The 18,470-nt window shown below is 46.6% G+C and overlaps 1 long non-coding RNA gene across 2 annotated transcripts in view; it reads left to right on the top strand.

Moving 5' to 3' along the window:
* The window catches only part of LOC146064077 (uncharacterized), a 66,865-nt gene extending 50,671 nt beyond the window's left edge, over nt 1–16,194 (top strand). For both annotated transcript variants that reach the window (XR_014471742.1, XR_014471744.1), the window contains exons 4-5: nt 10,983–11,051; nt 16,015–16,194. This is a non-coding gene — a long non-coding RNA (uncharacterized LOC146064077). The remainder of the gene's footprint in view (nt 1–10,982; nt 11,052–16,014) is intronic.
* The last annotated feature ends 2,276 nt before the right edge of the window (nt 16,195–18,470 follow it).

Genomic DNA, 18,470 nt, shown 5'->3' with positions numbered 1-18,470 from the left:
AATACACATGTTTCAATGTGTCCATTTAGTAAATTTTTAACCATCTACACCAGACATTCCCAACCACGGTCCTCAAGGCACACCAACAGTGCAGGTTTTAGTGATATCCAGGCTTCAGCACAGATGGTTTAATCAGAATCCATGAGATACTAATTAAGTCAACTGTGCTCAAGCCTGGATATCTACAAAACCTGTACTGTTGGTGTGCCTTGAGGACCGTGGTTGGGAATGCCTGATCTACACCCTTAATGCTTTTAATGTTAGGAAAACATGATACACAATTCATAGGAGTCGACATGTGTCAACTTTTTCACTGCAACACAAACATACAATTCAAAAAAAATATTTACACAGCTCTATTTCCCTTTGAAGTTGGATTCTACCAATTTTCACATTAGCAGACCAATTGCTGGGCAGACTCTCGCTCGCCCGAAAGAATGCGGTATTTGCTCATATGGACCATACGTACGGCAGTCCGCCCGCATCAACCAGAATAAGGGCTTGAGTTCCTGCTGAAAAATAGCACTGAGTACATCCATAGGCGAATCTAGGGGGTGGTCCAGGGGTGCACAGGACCACCCATTAGCCCATTTTGTAGCTGAGGGAAGGGGCTTTCCAACGAGCATAGCCCCGTGTCTCTAGCCCTCTGGGAACCGGAGATATGGCCAGGCAAAGCTGGAACGTTTTCCCTATAGGATAACATGGGACCCGCTAATTCCGACCCCCACCCAGTTCAACGGCTGTCCCTTCGGCATCACTGAAGCTCGAGGTTGATCTCAGTCGAACCCAAATCGCTGGGCCTTCAATCTGATATCAGGCTGGATCCATATGGGTTAATTGGTTCCAGGGATATTGAGGTTAAACCGTTTTTTTTTTTTTTTTTCATTTCTTAAATGTAATTTCATGACTATTTATGTTTTTGAGGGCAGATTTCTCTGGAACCAAACAGCCCAGTTTCACGGGACCAAAATCATTCAAAGCCAACTCAAAAGTTCTTTAATATGATACTGGTCTCATGTAAATGGGTCAGTTGGTTACGAAGATATAGCTGGTTGGTTAAAGGGGGGTAGGGAGAGGGGAGTGGTTGTCTCTCCCCCTCATACCAGAAAATGAAGGGACTAGGCTGGTGTATAAGGGGTCAGCCTGGGAATGTCCCTGCATGATCCTGGGACCATATTCCCGGGAAAATCCCTGCATTTTCTATTGTGAAAGGGGTATTATTTCAAACAGCCGTGACCTGCAGTGCTCTGAATACAGCCGGGAAGCCCCCTGCTCTCTGCCCAGCTGTCAATGACTGTCACCCCTGCAGTTTCCGCTCCAATTCTTCTCCATGCTTTCACCTCAGCCCGCCCCCCCTTTAATCATGTGCGGCATCATGTGTAATGGGTACTATGGTGCCATCAAGCAAGAACCCCCTAGCAATGAGCACGTAGGTAAGCAGCACTTATGTGGCAAATATGTAATGGGCATTACGGTTTGTTATATAGTATGTAATGGGCATCATGATGTGTGGCACAATGTGTAATGGGCATTATAGTGTGTGGCCTTATGTGTAATTGGCATTACGGCGTGTGGCTTTATGTGTAATGGGTATTACGGAGTTTGCTAAAATGTGTAATGGGCATTACTGTGTATGGTCTAAAGTGTAATACAACACCCCTTTTTGTGATGCCACGCCTCCTTCCCATGAGGCCATGCCCCCTTTTTGCCACGCAGCTACGCCGCGCAAAGGTTCCCCTGCTATTGTGTCTACATCTGGGACCACCCATTACCATTATTCTAGATTCGCCTATGAGTACATCTACTTTCCATGTCAAGCTAGTAATGAAAGTTTTCTATTCTGTGAGAATTTTTGGACATTGTTAGGGCTGTTTCACACAGTACGGTTCCTGCCGCACGGTGAAATCCCGTACGGTCAGGGAGCCGCGCCGCACTCAGAATTTTATAATGGCAGGGATGGCCACAGCCCGGCAGCCGTCCCTTCCAGTGGGGGGATCCGGCTGCAGCCGTGCGGCCGGGCCGTGGCCGTCCCGTGTGAATGGACACAATAGTGTCCATTCACAACTGCTGAGTGCGGCACGGCTCCCTGGCCGTACGGGATTTCACCGTGCGGCAGGAACCGTACTGTGTGAAACAGCCCTTACACTAACTATCGGACTAAAAGGCATACGTATGCTAGCATGGTCTATCAATCTAAGCATATTGCAGTTTTCAAATTTTTTTATGTGTATAGTAGATGCATTGGTACTTATGTAGTATCTGGGCTGCCGATTTTTTGATTGTATGCCTTAAGTTAAGGCATACAATCAGATGCGATGCGATGCGATATCGCATCGCATCGCATACGATGCGATACGATGCGATGCGATGACCCGATTTTCCCATAGGATTCAATGTTAAAATGGACTGAGTCCATTTTAACATGGAATTCAATGGGAAAAAGGGGTCCTTTTCATACCCCTACTATCCAAGTGGGCATGGAGTTGGATATAAACCTGTGGCGAGCGTAGCGAGCCACCGAGCCCGAAGCGTGGCGAGCGAAGCGAGCCCCGCGAGGGGACGGTATTCTGTGTCCCCTCGCGGGGCTCGCTACGCTCGCCACGCTTCGGGCTCGGTGGCTCGCTACGCTCGCCACAGGTTTATATCCAACTCCATGCCCACTTGGATAGTAGGGGTATGAAAAGGACCCCTTTTCCCATTGAATTCCATGTTGAAATGGACTCAGTCCATTTTAACATTGAATCCTATGGAAAAATCGGGTCCATCGCATCGCATCGCATCGCATCGCATGCGATTTGGTCGGGTGCGATGCGATGCGATGGACCCGATTTCAAAATCGGCAGCCCAGTTACTACATAAGTACCGATGCATTTAAAATAAAATCAAGCCTTTTTGGTACCTCAGAGTAAGATTGGAACATATTCAAAATGTGTGTACTTGGAAGCTAGGTTATGCTTCTGTATACAGAGAAAATAGAGGAAAAAAATGATCAGCAACTCAAAAATGTATTAAATTTAATGACTTGATTGATACCTGAATGGGCGGTATTAGGATATCGTCCAGTTATTACTTAAGCGGTCCAATATATTGCTCAGTGTCCCATTTTCATCAGCAACCAGACATGGTCGCTGATAAAAAGGAGACTGCCGGGAGAGAAGCCGGGGGAAATAGCTGGTCGCAGGAGCAAGCTCCTGTGATCAGCGACCATTATGGGCTAAACACCGAAGTGTACACTCTGGGATTTATCGCCCACAGCACATACAAATCACTGGTAATATCGTCACTCAGTGACCATATTGCCAGCTATATGTGCTTAATATCGCCCCGTGTGTACACAGCTTCATTCTTTCGTCGGTGGCTAAAAAAAAATGTATTCTACAACAGCGGATTCATATTACTCCCCCTTTATTAACTAAGTTCAAATACAAGTTATTTTATTTTATTAAAATGAATTGTATAGAATATTTTCTTGACAAGGAAAATAAAGCATATATTTTTTTTTTTTTGCAATTTGGGAAAGTTTTATTGATACCTTGAATACTGATATAAAAAAACAAATACATTGGGTGACATTAAATAGGAGTCGATTTGTGGGTTTTTTTTCAAAATTTTCACGAAAAACGGGCGAAATCCCGTTTTCGCATATTTAATGAGATGCGGAAAAAGGCAAAAATCGCAGATTTTGCCGCTAAATCGCACTTTCTAAAAGTTTTAACTCGTGTCGGTACTCGCATCCAGATGTTTTCCCATTGAAAAGTATACAATTTGCATATTTAATGAGATGTAAATGTGGGAAATGTGTCTTAAATTTGCCAAAAAAATCAGACCAGGTTCTGATATGCGAGTTGGCCAGAACCCTGCACAGATCATTGAGATCTGTGCATTGTCCTGTGGTAAAAAATGTGTTAAAGTGTTTTTTTGGGGAAAAAAATTTGTGTGGGGTCCCCCCTCCTGAGCATATTAGCCCTGGGCTCATTGAGCCGGACCTAGTTCCAAAAATACGGGGACAAAAAGCATAGGGGAGTCAGTGCGACACAGGCTATTATCTGCACAGGAGAAAGCCGGTTCAGCCCGCTGACAGTGCAGGCTGACCGGCTCTGCTGCAGACAGACCAGCGCTGGATCGGTAAGTATGTGGGTGTAAAAGTGAGGTGTGTAGTTGTGTGTAAGTAATAAAGTTATACTCCTCTGTGTGTGTGTTTTCTTTTAACATTCTTTTTACAGGTGGACTACAAGTCCCAGCGTCCCATTAATGCCCCGCAGGCTGGGACTTGTAGCTTTTGGAGCCCGGTGCTGGTTTCAAAATACGGGGGACCCCCAGATTTTTTGTCCCTCGTATTTTTGGAACCAGGACCGGTACAAGAGTCCGGGGCTGGTTTCAGAAATACGGGAGACCCCTACGCTTTTTGTCTCCCGTATTTTTGGAACCAGGTCTGGCTCAATGAGCCCGGGGCTAGTTATGCTCAGGAGGGGGGACCCCATGCAAATTTTTTTTTTTTTTTTACAAACACAAAATCGCACATTACCTCAAATTCGCACATTTTCATGCCGAAAATTCACACATTATCGCACTAAATCGCACTTTTTAAAAAAGTCATAAAATGCAGAGTGATAAACAACCAGCCGATCAGCTCCTAAATGTCACATCACAGGCTGTGTTGTGAAAATTACAGTTTGGAACTGCTTGGCTGGGTATCACTCTCCATTTTATCACTTTTCAAGGCTTAGTACATCTCACCCCATTTGTCTCTGTTGCACTGTTATTTTTGAATGATCTACTTAATACATGTCCACAACATTTATAATGGATGCTTTTGCTCGACTTCAATAAAAACAGTATTGAAAAAAAAAAGATGTAGCATCAATTGGTACTCTTTACTTAGCACGGCGGCCATCGCGGGCATTGAATGCACTAAAAAATCGGGTGCGACGCGACCGACGCTATGCCCGCGATTTCTAGGGTTACCACCCGTCCGGGATTACTCCGGACAGTCCGGTAATTGACACCGGCGTCCGGAGTCCGGAAGGGTGGCTGTCCCGGACTATACATAGTCCGGGAATTGATATCCCCCTCTCGCCCGGCCACGGTGCCGGCACCGCCGATTACACTGCGGGGCGGCACTGTAGTTATTCATCTTGAGTGACACACAGTCACTCCGCCGCGGCCGGAGGAGGGAGGCGGGACACAGTTTGTGTGTCACTGTGTGACGTGTTGTCTGACTCCTCCCCAGCTCCTCCTGCGGGCAGCGGCTGTGGTGCTGCCGCGTGACACCCGCCCACTCAGTGAGACGTGAGAGTGCGGCTGCCGACTCGGACGCGCCGGCGGTGGTGAACGCTCAGCGATGTGGGCGGCATGATGATGCATCCGCATCAGTAGTATTATTCGGCAGCACTGTAAGTTCGTCAGTGGGGTGGGCAGGCAGCGGGCTGTGGGCACAGGATCAGTAGTAATAATACATTATTCAGTTCAGTATACTGTAAGTTTGGCAGTGGGGTGGGGTGGGCTGTGGGCACAGTTATGTATGTTGTGACAGACTACTGAGTCTGTGATCTGATCAGTTCAGTCTGTCTGTCCAGAGTCCATGGCCGGGCAGGCAGAGAGCCAGGCCAGCCCAGGCCAGCAGTACTTAGACAACCGCAGGCTGCCTGCAGCTCACAAACCTACAGTACGGTTGCCTGTGTGTGGGCCCGGGGTCCCTCCGAGTCCCAATCATTATCTGTCCCACTGTCACTCACCCACCAGACAGTCCAGGACTCTAGTGAGAGTCCTGTGCACTCAGAGGCCCAGGTCACCTGCTGGGCGATGTGACGTCACTGTGCCCTGTCCCAGGCCCCCAGCCAATCTCCCAGGCCCAGCCAGCACCGGCTGTTCCTCTGTCACCAGTCCAGGACTCCAGGTAGTTCCCTTCTGTGTACTCAGCGGCCCAGGGCACTTACTGGGTGGTGTCACTGTGCCCAGGCCCCCAGCCAATCTCCCAGGGCCAGCCAGCACCGGCTGTCCCACTCTCACCAGTCCAGAATTCCAGGTAGTTCCCTTCTGTGTGCCCAGCGTCCAGGTCACCTGCTGGGCAAAATCAATGTGCCCAGGCCCCCAGCCAATCTCCCAAGCCCAGCCAGCCCCAGCACAGCAGCTACTCTAAATGTACTACTGTGGTCACTGGCATTTGCCATCCCCCTTGGCAACCAACACTTGCCCTCCACTGTGGCAACAGGCATTTGCCCTCACCCTTGTCAATGAGCATTTGCCCTCCACCTTGGCAAAAGGCATTTGCACTCTCCCGTTGCATCGTATGAAGGCCCTGGTATCGAGCAAGAAGGCCCTGGCATCGAGCAAGAAACCCCAAGCAATTAACATGGAGGTAGGCAGTATTTATATGGCATAATATATAATAGCCATTACGGTGTGTGCTATATGTAATGGGCATTATGTTGTGTTTGGGATAACTTGTAATGGGCATTAGAGTGTGTGGCATAATGTGTAATGGGCATGTAGTATACTTATATAATGGTTGTGTGGGACGTATAATAGGCACTCTGGTGTGTTTTTGGTGCGCGCCTGTCAAAAATTGTTGAGCCCTGGCATAATGTGTAATAGGCACTATGGCATGTGGCATAATATGGATGTGTGACGTGTAATAGGCATTACGGTGTAAATTTTTGGTGCGCACCTTCGACGCGCACTGTCCATTTCGTCCCTATTTTTTTTCAATTGTCCACTCATGGCATAACGTGTAATGGGCATCACGGTGTGTGCCATAATTTATAATGGGCATCAGTGTGTGGCATAATGTTTAATAGGCATTACAGTGTGTGACACAACGTCTAAATGGCATTACCATGTGCAAAATCAAGAATAGATTTGAAGCAAATGTAAAAAAACATCAACCATAAGGCGGGTTAAGGGGCGGGGCTGGGGGCGGGTCAATGGATGGGCTGTGGGTGTGTCAAGGGGTGGGTCACTGTCTGGGAATCGCTCAACACAAAGGTGGTAACCCTAGCGATTTCCCATAGGGAACAATGTTAAATGTCTCAAATGACCCGATTTTCCTGTTCAATGCCTCAATTGACCCGATTTTTCCATAGGAAACAATGTTAAATGGCCCACAGAGGCCAAATAGGCACCCTGAAGTGTGAAATGGCCCCCACAATTGTTAACGCCACCCCACGATCAACGTCAACCCGAAGCGTGGCGAGGGGCGGCGGTACGCGTCCTACGACCTTTTCATACCCCCACTATCCACGTCGGCGTGGAGTTGAGAATAGAATAGTGTGGCGAGCGCAGCGAGCCCGAAGCAAGGCGAGGGGACGCGGATACCTGTGAAGCCCGCAAAGGGACGCGTTTACCTGTGAAGGTATCCGCGTCCCCTCGCGGGGCTCGCTGCGCTCGCCACGCTTAGGGCTCGCTGCGCTCGCCACACTATTATATTCTCAACTCCATGCCGACGTGGATAGTGGGGGTATGAAAAGGTCGTAGGATGCGTACCGCCGCCGCTCGCCACGCTTCGGGTTGACGTTGATTGTGGGGTGGCGTTAACAATTGTGGGGGCCATTTCACACTTCAGGGTGGCTATTTGGCCTCTGTGGGCCATTTAACATTGTTTCCTATGGAAAAATCGGGTCAATTGAGGCATTGAACAGGAAAATCGGGTCAATTGAGACATTTAACATTGTTCCCTATGGGAAATCGCGGGCATCGCGTCGGTCGCGTCGCACCCGATTTTTAGTGCATTCAATGCCCGCGATGCCCGCGATTTTTTTACCTGCGATGCCCACGATCAAAATCGTGGGCGCCGTGCTAGGTAAAGAGTACCCATCAATTCACACCACACACCTTTCTGAGGAAGCCACGGCCGATTGATACCCCAGCCATCTGCACCGACCTCACTGCCGCCCACCATTTACAATTTGTTCCGTGGGAGAACTCTGAAGGGCTGCACTCTTTGGGAAAGCACCAGCAGCCGGGTCACCATGGTGAGACTGAGGACATTGTTATAAAGGGAGCGAGGACGTCGAGCCTGAGTTCAGCTGAACGTACTACCTGCACTTTACCTTAATCCACACTGAACTGGCAAATATTGGTTAATAACTACACACCTTTTTTAGCATGCAAATAATGTTTAAACTAACCAACTAACAGCTGCGAGAGAGATATACTAATTCTAATTGCCTCTTTACCATATTAATGGAAGCTAATCACTAGAGACAGGATTATATGCATTTGCATATTTGCATATGCATTTGCATATTTTGCCCATTCTCACTGGTTATTGCATATTTTACCTAAAATCTAGTGATGGTGCATGTTTTAGGCCCTGCCCCCTTTCCACCCGTGAGTCACAGCACTGCTTTTCCCTGCTGCTGCTGGCCAGGTAGTGGTAGAGTGTGCAGGCTGGGGCAATATCTGCGCACTGTGGGGAACCTTGGATGTACGCTATGTCTGACACTGCTCTAGACTGCTAATCCATGTTGATAAAAGTCAGTCGGGCGGATGCCATTACGAAGCTCCTGAACTTTTGCCTGCCCCTGGCCTGGGACTTTACACAAAGAGACAGATTTCTGCAGCAGAGGAGACCGGCGGAAGGGTTGTGACATCACGCGGCGCGGAGGAAATGCGGTGTCACAGTCAGTAATGCGGCGCAGGGAGGAAGCCTTCCACTGCGCCAACCTCACACGCTATGCTGACATTTGATCCATCGGTGCTGGAGATGAGGGTCCATGCAGTTGATGCAAGAAGAGGTTTAGACGCTGCAGTATGCTGTAGCAGCCAGGAAGAAAAAAAATCCTATGTACAGCACTAGACATCTGCAGATGCTCTGGGCCTATTTTTGAGGTTTATTTACAACCGATTGTATGCTGATTTTTAAATAAATAAGTTAAAAATGAATTTTTTTTATTATTTAATGTAGCATATTTTAACACTTTTCATGCATATTTTAATTATTTTTCATGCATATTTGCATGCATATTTCAAGCTTTTTATGTTGCATATAATCCTGTCTCTACTAATCACTAATCTATAGTATTATTACTTTTTAATAATATTTTGATGTAATTTTTATTTTATATTGTACCGGACGGCGATTGCTATAAATGTACTCTTTATATCTTTAAGTAAAAATTATTTTATATCTCAGGACTGGCGCTGTTCTTTTTTTCCTGTTCTTTTTACAAGACCCTTCAATCGTATCCTCTTAGGTGGACCATGTTTCACCACCACAACCACCACACACACACGCACACACACACACACACACACACACACATCCTTCTTTCTCTCCTAAGCTTAAAAAAGTAATCAATTGCAGTGATAAACAACCATCCAATCACCCCCTAACTGTCACATCACAGGCTGTGTTGTGAAAATTACAGTTTGGATCTCGTTGGCTGGTTCAATTCACCCCATTCCGAGTGAACGAATTTGTGCGAATGTCCATATTTTTTTTTTTCTCAAAATGTTTTTTACTGAAGTCATCATTTCAATATAAAGGGAAATACAAATGCCACATAGAAACATAAATGTATTGACATTACGGTGACATTTAATGGGATGTGATTTTTTTGCACTTTTTCAAATCGCACCGTATCGCCGCACATCGCACTTTTTTAATTTGCCATTTTCCCTTCAAAACTGCATATTTAATGAGATGGGAATTCACGGCAAAAAAGCGCAATATAGTGCGATTTTCAGTCATGAAAATCAGCACATTTTCAGACATGTGCGATTTGTATTAAAAAAAAAAAATCGTGGGGTCCCCCCTCCTTAGCATAACCAGCCCCGGGCTCAAAGAGCCGGTCCTGGTTTCATAAAATCATAGGGCAAAGCAAATAGGGGTCCCCAGGACTTTATAAAACCAGCTCCAGGGCTGCTCCTGGTTCCCAAAGTACGGGGAACAAAATTAGTAGGTATTGCCACAGCCAGGGGGAGACTTTTTATAGTCCCCCCGGCCAAAGCATTCATCCCTCTGGCCGGTCAGCATGGGCAGGGGTCCTGGGAAACCCCCCAAAGAAGGGGTCCCCCCCTCCAGAACCTGCCCATGCTGAAGCCCGGGGCTGTCCTCGATGCCCCTGTGCGGTGGGCAACGAGCTGATTATTGTGTAAAAAAATAGAAAAACTATTGTGTATTGCTGTGGAACTATGAGTCCCAGCAAGCCTGCACCGCATGCAGGGACATGGAGAACCACAAATCCCAGCATATGGGGCAATAAAGGGCCCGCTGGGACTTGTAGTCCCACAGTAGAACAATTATTCCACAGTAGAACAATTATCCGTAATGCCCATTACATATTATGCCACACACTGTGATGCCTATTACACATTATGCCACACACCGTAATGCCCATTACACATTATGCCACACACCATGATGGCCATTACACATTATGCCACACACTGTGATGCCCATTACACATTAATCCACACAACATGATGCCAATTGCACATTATGCCTCACACCATGATGCCCATTGCAATATAATGCCGCCAATACTCCTGCTTATACATAAGATGCCCCCAGCAGTGCCACTCACAAAATGCCACCAGTAGTGTCCCTCATAAATTGCCATCAGTAGTGTCCCTCACAAAATGCCCCAGTATTGCCCCCCCCCCATAGTCAGCACCGCATTGCACAGCCTGCCAGCCCTCCCATAGTCAGCACCACACAGCCAGGTAGCCCCCCCCCCCTCCCATAGTCAGCACCACATTGCAGCAGCTAGCCAGCTCCCTCCCCATAGTCAGCACCACATTGAACTACCCGCCCCTCCCCCATAGACAGCACCACATTGCAGACAGCCCCCCCAAACCCCTCTCGGCTGTCACTCCCGCTTAACACAGTGAATGGACGGAGGCGGGCCGGGTACGCGGCATCCATAAATATACAATGCGCATGTCCGCGCATGGTGTCCCCCCCCCACACACTGCACATCTAACTTCCGCCATGTCCCACAGCAGAGTGTACTAATGCGGAAGGATTTTTTTTTTTACAGGGCTGGCAGCAAGCAGCGGGCCACTCACTACAAGTCAGCGGGCCACAGGTTGAAGACTCCTGCTCTAAGGTGATCCAAAAAAAAGGTTATGAAATCCATTGAAAGCCATCTACAATCTTTGTTAGAGCAGCTGTTGGCAAACATAGCAAGTAAAATCTGAGTAGATGCTTAAAACTTAAGAGTATATATAATTTGCTCTAATAAATTAAGAACAGCTTTTTTTGAAAAAATACCAAATGGGTATTTGCTATCTTGGTTCTGCATATATAAATTCCCAAAATTTAGCTACTGTAACTTAACATATTCTATATTAACACTAGAAAGATCTGCGATCGTAAGATGTGCACATAAATTAGCCTTGAAATCTTTGTCCGTCCTGGACAAAAGATTTCAGGCAAGCGCACATCTTTACCAAAGATTTTTCTTAAGATCCCGTGTGCGTTCCTATGGATCTTTTGTTATATCTTCTGATCTTTCATGCAGCACGTAATGGGGCAGATGTATTAAGCCTTAACAAGAGATAAATGCAAGGGTGATAAGGAGAGATAAACGTCCAGCCAATCACCTGCTAACTGCCATGTTACAGGCTGTGTTTGAAAAAAGTCAGCAAGGAGCTGATTGGCTGGACGTTTATCTCTCAATTATCACCCTTTCATTTATCTCTTGTTAAGGCTTAATACATCTGCCCCAAGATCAGAAGATTTAGCAAAAGTTCCACGGGAGCGCGCATCGGACCTAAATCGGTCGATTTTAGACCGATTATCGGTAAACATTGGTCGATATATCGGCCGATTTATCGGAAATCGTCCAATCGGCCAAAAAAATCGTTCTAGTGTGTGGGCACCTTTAAAACTATCAATGTTTTCAAACTGGGTTTGGTGGAGATAAAACCGAGCTGCTACAAGCCAATAAGTATCAACTGTGTGACTCAGTAGAAGCACTAGGCTATCTGATTGTATTATACTCTAGTTATCAGGTAATTTGGCTTTGCAAAGAGGGCAGCAGATTTTGTATTGTGCACTACTCATTTGATCTTTGTATGCTAGCCACCAGGAAACAGTCTCCTTATTGTATGCTATCCATTTTGCAATGGGTTCTATTTTGAACTCAAAATATTCAGTAAACGTGGGAATTGTGAACAGACTTGCTCTATAGAAGTGATTTTGGCAAATTTGTCTTTGGTGGCAAGTAAGCTCTTTGCCCTACTCGGTAGGCTACTAGTTAAGTAAAAAATAACTGGTTGCTATGGATTAATGTACATTTAAGTACACTGTCCGATTTTTTGGGATGTTTAAGAATACAGTTGGGGTTATTCTGGTTGATTCGCAAGGGTTATTCTGGTTGATTCCACCATACCCCGCCTTGCGAATGTGGAATGTGCATGCATATAAAAGTGACTTTCAAGTCACTTACATATGCGTGCACACTGGAACGGATATGGGCAGGCAGCTGACATCTGGTAATGTCAGCTGCCTGCCTCCTGCACCCGCATCACGGTCTCATTACCATGAGAACGCCCAGCGTTCTCATTGGAACACCCACGAAACACTGGGCGTTCCCATATGGTAATGGGGCTGCCCGGCGCCCCCCGCCCTTCTCCGCCCCTTGCATGTAGTGTGTGTGCACCCGGCGAACCAGAAACGTGCATGCGCAGACGCACAACATCGGTCCTCCGTGCGAATGCACGGAGGACCGAACGGATCAGAATAAGGGCCAATATGTTTTAAGTTAAAATGGCCCTTTCCTTTGTAATTAGTGTATAAACAATATAGGGTAACCTGTGCAGTTAGGTCGTAATCGTTGTATCTGAGTATGCTGCTGGTTAGGACAAGGTTTGTTCTCCTAGGGTTAATAGGTATCAGGGCTTGGTGAACAGCGCTAATGACCCATAGGCGTTATATTGTCTTGGTGTGTCTTGCTTTGTTATTTTGTGGAATAATTCTCCATACAGGGTGTAGATTATCACAAAGTATGTGCTGTGAACTGTATTATAAAACACTGTATCAAGTAATGTTGCTGTGACATTTACTATATTCTTCTCATCTGAACAATTTGATTAATTATTGAATATTGATTATTGTTATTTGACTACCTGCTTCATTTGTATATTGTGTATCTGATTATTTCACATTATGGCCAGTATTCCATGCCTCTGATTCTCCATATTTTCTGGGGAATCAGGCAATTCGCCGGGTTTACAGCAAATTTTCTCTCAGAAAAAACAATTCGCCCTATTCCATGGTCACAATTCCCTGCAAATGAAGAGCGAATGTCTGGCGATTCTCTGTTTGTGATTCTCCGCGATTCGCCAGTAGTTTTCAATGGGGTTTTTTAGTGGAATTTGCCGAGAGTGTATTCAATGCTGAAGTGGAGAACTGCTTTCTCCAGTGATTTTCCCCCAGATTCTCCATTTTACATTCGTCATCTTTTTTTGGTGAACTGGAATGTGTTCTTTGAAAATAAAGCGTTTTTTATTTTTATTTTGGTGTCAAAAAAATCAGATTTTTTTTCTGTGAAGGGGCATGCCATTTTTATTCATGTGCTTGCAGCACATGAATATATTTTAATATATATATTTTTTTAAACAATATATATATTTTTTTACACATTCACCAGCAGGGGGCCGAGCCGGGAGCCGCTCATTAATATTCATATATTCACTGCACACTGATCCCGATCATTACATATGCACGATCGGGACCAGTGTGTAGCGGCTCCCTAGCACAGCCCCCTGCCAGCTCTGGGGGGCTCTCCCTGTGTCCCCCACAGCCCACCTTCACCCCCACAGTGTCCGGCGCAGGCACGGAGGCTTCCATCTCCCTGCCTGCAGCCATCCCCCAGCTCCCCCGGTGGCATTCGCCGGGGGGGGGGGGGGGTAAAATTCGCCGCCAGGGGCAGGGAGCCCCTGGCGAGTTGAATAGGGCGGACAGGAGGCTGCCCAGCGAGTCTCCCTACAGGGAGAATTGGGGCGAAAGTGCAGTGAATCCTACACAGGATTCGCTGCCTCCCCCCAGTACAACCATTGAATACCTGCCTATATTAGTGCACCCATGCAGGGCGACCTGCAGGAAAACTGAATTGACCACCGTGTGATATAAATTGCCTTTGATTTGCACACTGCATACTCTGTGACTATCTACACCAGTGGTAGCCAACCCTAGCCCTCGAGAGCTACCAACAGTTCACATTTTCCAGACAACCTAGCTGCTGCACAGCTGCACTCATTAATCACTGACACATTTTAAAAGATACACAGATGGAGCTAATTAGCTCACTTGTGATTCTGTGAGGAGACCTGCAAAACATGCACTGTTGGTAGCTCTCGAGGACTAGGGTTGGCTACCCCAGATCTACACAATACGATACACAACACATCAGCTATGTACATGAGTCTCTGAAACTCTGCCATCTGCTGGCAGAGAGTGAAACTACATCTCTTTTTCACACATGCACACACACAAAAGGTAACAGACTAGCTTTCTAAGCTTTTGCTTCAAATGGGCTTTCTAGTACTTTGTAATTATCTACAACCTGGGGTTTATTCTAGTTCATTCTTTCTGACAAAATCCTTCTTAGATGAACAAAACCATGTGCACTGCAGGGGGACAGATGTAACATGTGCAGAGAGAATTATTTTGTTTCTTTGCAGGGTAAATACTGGCTGCTTTATTTTTACACTGCAATATACAGATGGGTCTTGTCCCATCTTGGCAGGGGATGGCGCTGGCGTTGCCAGCCGCCATCCCCCACCAGCGCCATGGCGATGGTGAGAAGGGGACGCGCGCGCACGAGAGGCGCGCGCGTCCCCTTCCGACGGCGCTTCCATCCGTTCCCCCGGGTCCCCGCCGGCTTGCCGGCGGTAACCCGGGGTCCCCGCCGCCTGCCCGCATCCCCCCCTAACCCTGTCCGTCTCCCTGAGGCGGAGACGGACAGGGTTTCCGTCGCGCTGGCGACGGAGACTGAGACGCGCGTGCGCGTGAGACGCACGCGCGTCTCAGTGCATTCGCTGGCGTGGCTGCTGGCGGGTCGCCAGCGCAGACGTTCTGGCGACCCGCCAGCAAGGATGGGACCTGACTCATCTGTAGATCTCACTTTGAAGTAAAACCCCACCCAAATCTAATTCTCTCTGCACAAGTTACATCTGCCCCACCCGCAGTGCACATGGTTTTGTCCATCTAAGAAGGATTTTGTCAGAAAGAATGGACTAGAATAACCCCCCCTCTTCTCACCACCACACAGGGCCGGATTATAATGGAGGCACAAGGGGTCAGTGCCCCTGGGCCCCCCTCTAGCTAGGGGCCCCCTGTGGTTGGCATGTATTTAAAAAAAATATATATATTTTTATTTTTAACTAAAGGTTTTGTGCATGGGAGTGGGGTAGTGCTGCAGCTTCACCTATCTGCCAATGTGACAATGATTAATGGTGCTGAGCATTGGGAGCCAAGTGTGCAGTGCATTACTGGGAGTTGACTAAGTCACATGACACTTTGCACCAGAGGGTAGAGGCTGAGACGTTAGTGCTGAGCTCTGATTTTTGGAGCTCATTACATGCTTCTCAGGCCCATGGAGAACAGCAGCAGCAGCCTAGTCATGGGAGGGTTTTTAATCAGAGTCAGCACTGGGACTGTGAGGTCTCCTACAGAGTAAGGTGCAGAGGGACAAACACAGGCTTTTCATGTGGTATGTATGTATGTATGTATGTATGTGTATGTATATATATATATATATATATATCCCCTGAAGTTACCCATTGACCAAGTTTATACTGCCTTTACTCTGTGTTTTGACAGTGTAATATTCCCCCATGCAGTTTGCGGCCAGTAATGACAAGTGCAAGGGGGCCCCCCTGTCTAAAGTGCCCCGGGCCCCCCGAAGGCTTAATCTGGCACTGCCACCACATATAAGTTGCTGCCTGTTTGAATGGCCTTTTCCAGGCACTTGTTTTAAACAGGAGAATGTGATGTATGAGGAAATCCTGTGTTCACTTTTTACCTGACATGGGTTATGATTCATGACTTTCTCTTCCTTACAGTGAAAGGATGTCGTAAAACAGTGACAGAGATTTGTTTTAATAACCTGGAGAACATCTTACAATGTTTCAGCTTGGTTTCTCCACTTGTGCATTGGAAAGTATGAGACCATGACCATGATGCCTTCTCTAACACAGTGGCTCCACCTGGTTGGATTCAGTGAAGAAGTTTCCAGAGGGTCAGCCAGGGTCAGTACATTTGGAAATAAATTTAATCTTCCAAATAAAATAAAATGAAGCCAAAAGTTGAAATAAAGTGTAACTTCAGTCATATACACCTAGTAATATATATTAAGCTTATTTAAATTAAGTTTGTGACAGACAGTGCTAACAGTATATATCAGGCATGATATATACGTATGGTCCTCCAGCTGTTGTAAAACTACAAGTCCCATCATGCCTTGCCACAGTTTTGCTATTAGGGAATGCTAAAACTGTGGCAAGGCATGCTTGGATGTGTACAGTAGTTTCACAACAGCTGGAGGGCCACAGTTTGGACATACCTGGTATGAATGAATGTGGGCAATGCAGTGTTTATGTTAAAGAATTGGCATTTTGATTAGTGCAGTGTCAGTCTTGCGATGGGAACACTGGAGGGACTGGTAACCAATGACATTAGAGATAGGGATGGAAACAATGAATTGCGAGACTGTCTATAGAACTTGTATGGTATGGGAATGGAATAGCAATGGGGACGGGTTGGGTTCAGCGTGCATGTGACAATGAGATGAGTGCACTCTGGGAAACAAACAGTGCAAAGGGAATCAAAACAATATGTGACTGACAGTGAGAGAAGTGTGATGAATTGCTGGCAGCAAGGTAAATACCATGGGTGTATGGGAATGGTTAACTGCAGAATATGGCTGTGATAGAATATATTATGATTGACAATTGAATCAGCACATTCAAGATTGTGAATGGTAATAGGATCAGTGCAATACAATATACATATAACTAGCAACAGGAACAGAGTTCTTCAAGATCAGAGCAATGTATGGCATTGCAATGTGTCATGGGGACAAGATAAATGCAATATGTGGCAAGAAAAATAAGTCATGCTATGTATAACAAATGGAGACGTGCAGAGTATGTCTATTAACAGGATGTGTGCAGTGTGTGCCAGCAAATGGGATGAATACAATGAGTGGCAGGCAATGGGATTAGCCCAGGGTATGGATGGTAATGGGATTGTGAGACTGTCTATAGAATATGGATGGTAATGGGATTAGTACTGTGTGTGGACCACTATAGGATCAATGCAAGGTGTGGCTGGCAACAAAATCAATGCAGTGTGGTTGGCAACAGAAACAATGTGACATGCAGCTGGCACTGGGATGTGCGGTTGAAAACGTCATCATGCAACAGGGGAAGGATAGGGTTAAGATTCCCATACACTATGCAACTTCTCAGAGGGGAGAAGTCGCATAGGATCCCCCTTGAGCTGCCTGGCAGCTTCCCGGACAGCAGGGTTACATACGATATATAATATGCAGTCCTCTTGCATAGACTATATCGCATGCAATCCCAGCAAGGGCAACGGGCAGAGGATGCATGGGCTCAACAGAGGATGCATGGGCTACGCTGACAACGTAGCTTAGGCTGCCGCCGTGAAACTACACAAATACCATAATGTGTTATGGGCACTAGTACTTTTATATGGCCATGAAGCCTTGCGGTTTGCTGCATATTGTGCAAGGGCATCATTATGTGTGGCATAATACATGATGGGCATTACTGTGTGTGATATAATGTGTTATGGGCATTAGTACTTTTATAAGGCCATGAAGCCACGCACCTTCAGTGCACTGTTTTGACTGTGATGGTGGGGCAATCACCAATTCCCTTTCTGGCACAGGGTACCAAAATGGCTAATTACGGCACTGGTTCTGTTGTGCTACTGTGTGGTGTAATTTGGAATGGGAATACTAATGTGTGGCCATGGCCCTTCCGTATGAAACCACATGTCTTCCTTTTGTTGTGCACTGTCTCTTTGTAAAGTTTGGGAGGGCGCAAATTGATAGTTTGAAAGAGGGCGCTGAACACCCTTGCACCGGCATTGACTGCGGGATCCAATAGATCTGTGTATCAGCTTGGAGGTGAAACCCATGTAATTTGACATTTTCCATCTGATTTATTAGACCAAGCCTTCTGAATTGGATGAACTACTCAAATCACACTAGAGTATGGGCACCTTTAGGAGGTGGCTGAAGGGGGGAAGGGGAAAGGTTAAAATACTTACTTTAAAAATGATCATATCCTGGCTGTCGAGATGCTGGTGACGGTCTTCTAAGCATCAGAATACCGTACCAAACCCACAGGGCGGGATGTACTAAAGGGAAAATGCGGTAAACCCCCCGTTTTACCACATTTTCCTATGTATCATCACCGGTTCGCCCCGTTTTCGCTGGCCAGCCTATGGGCTTCTTTCGCCGCCCGCGCGCCGCCCCCCCCTCCTTTAA

The sequence above is a fragment of the Crinia signifera genome, chromosome 1 (assembly GCF_055691185.1).
Source record: "Crinia signifera chromosome 1, ASM5569118v1, whole genome shotgun sequence".
NCBI lineage: Eukaryota > Metazoa > Chordata > Amphibia > Anura > Myobatrachidae > Crinia > Crinia signifera.
The sequence above is the reverse complement of the archived record's forward strand: the minus strand, read 5'-3'. Positions and strand labels throughout refer to the sequence as shown.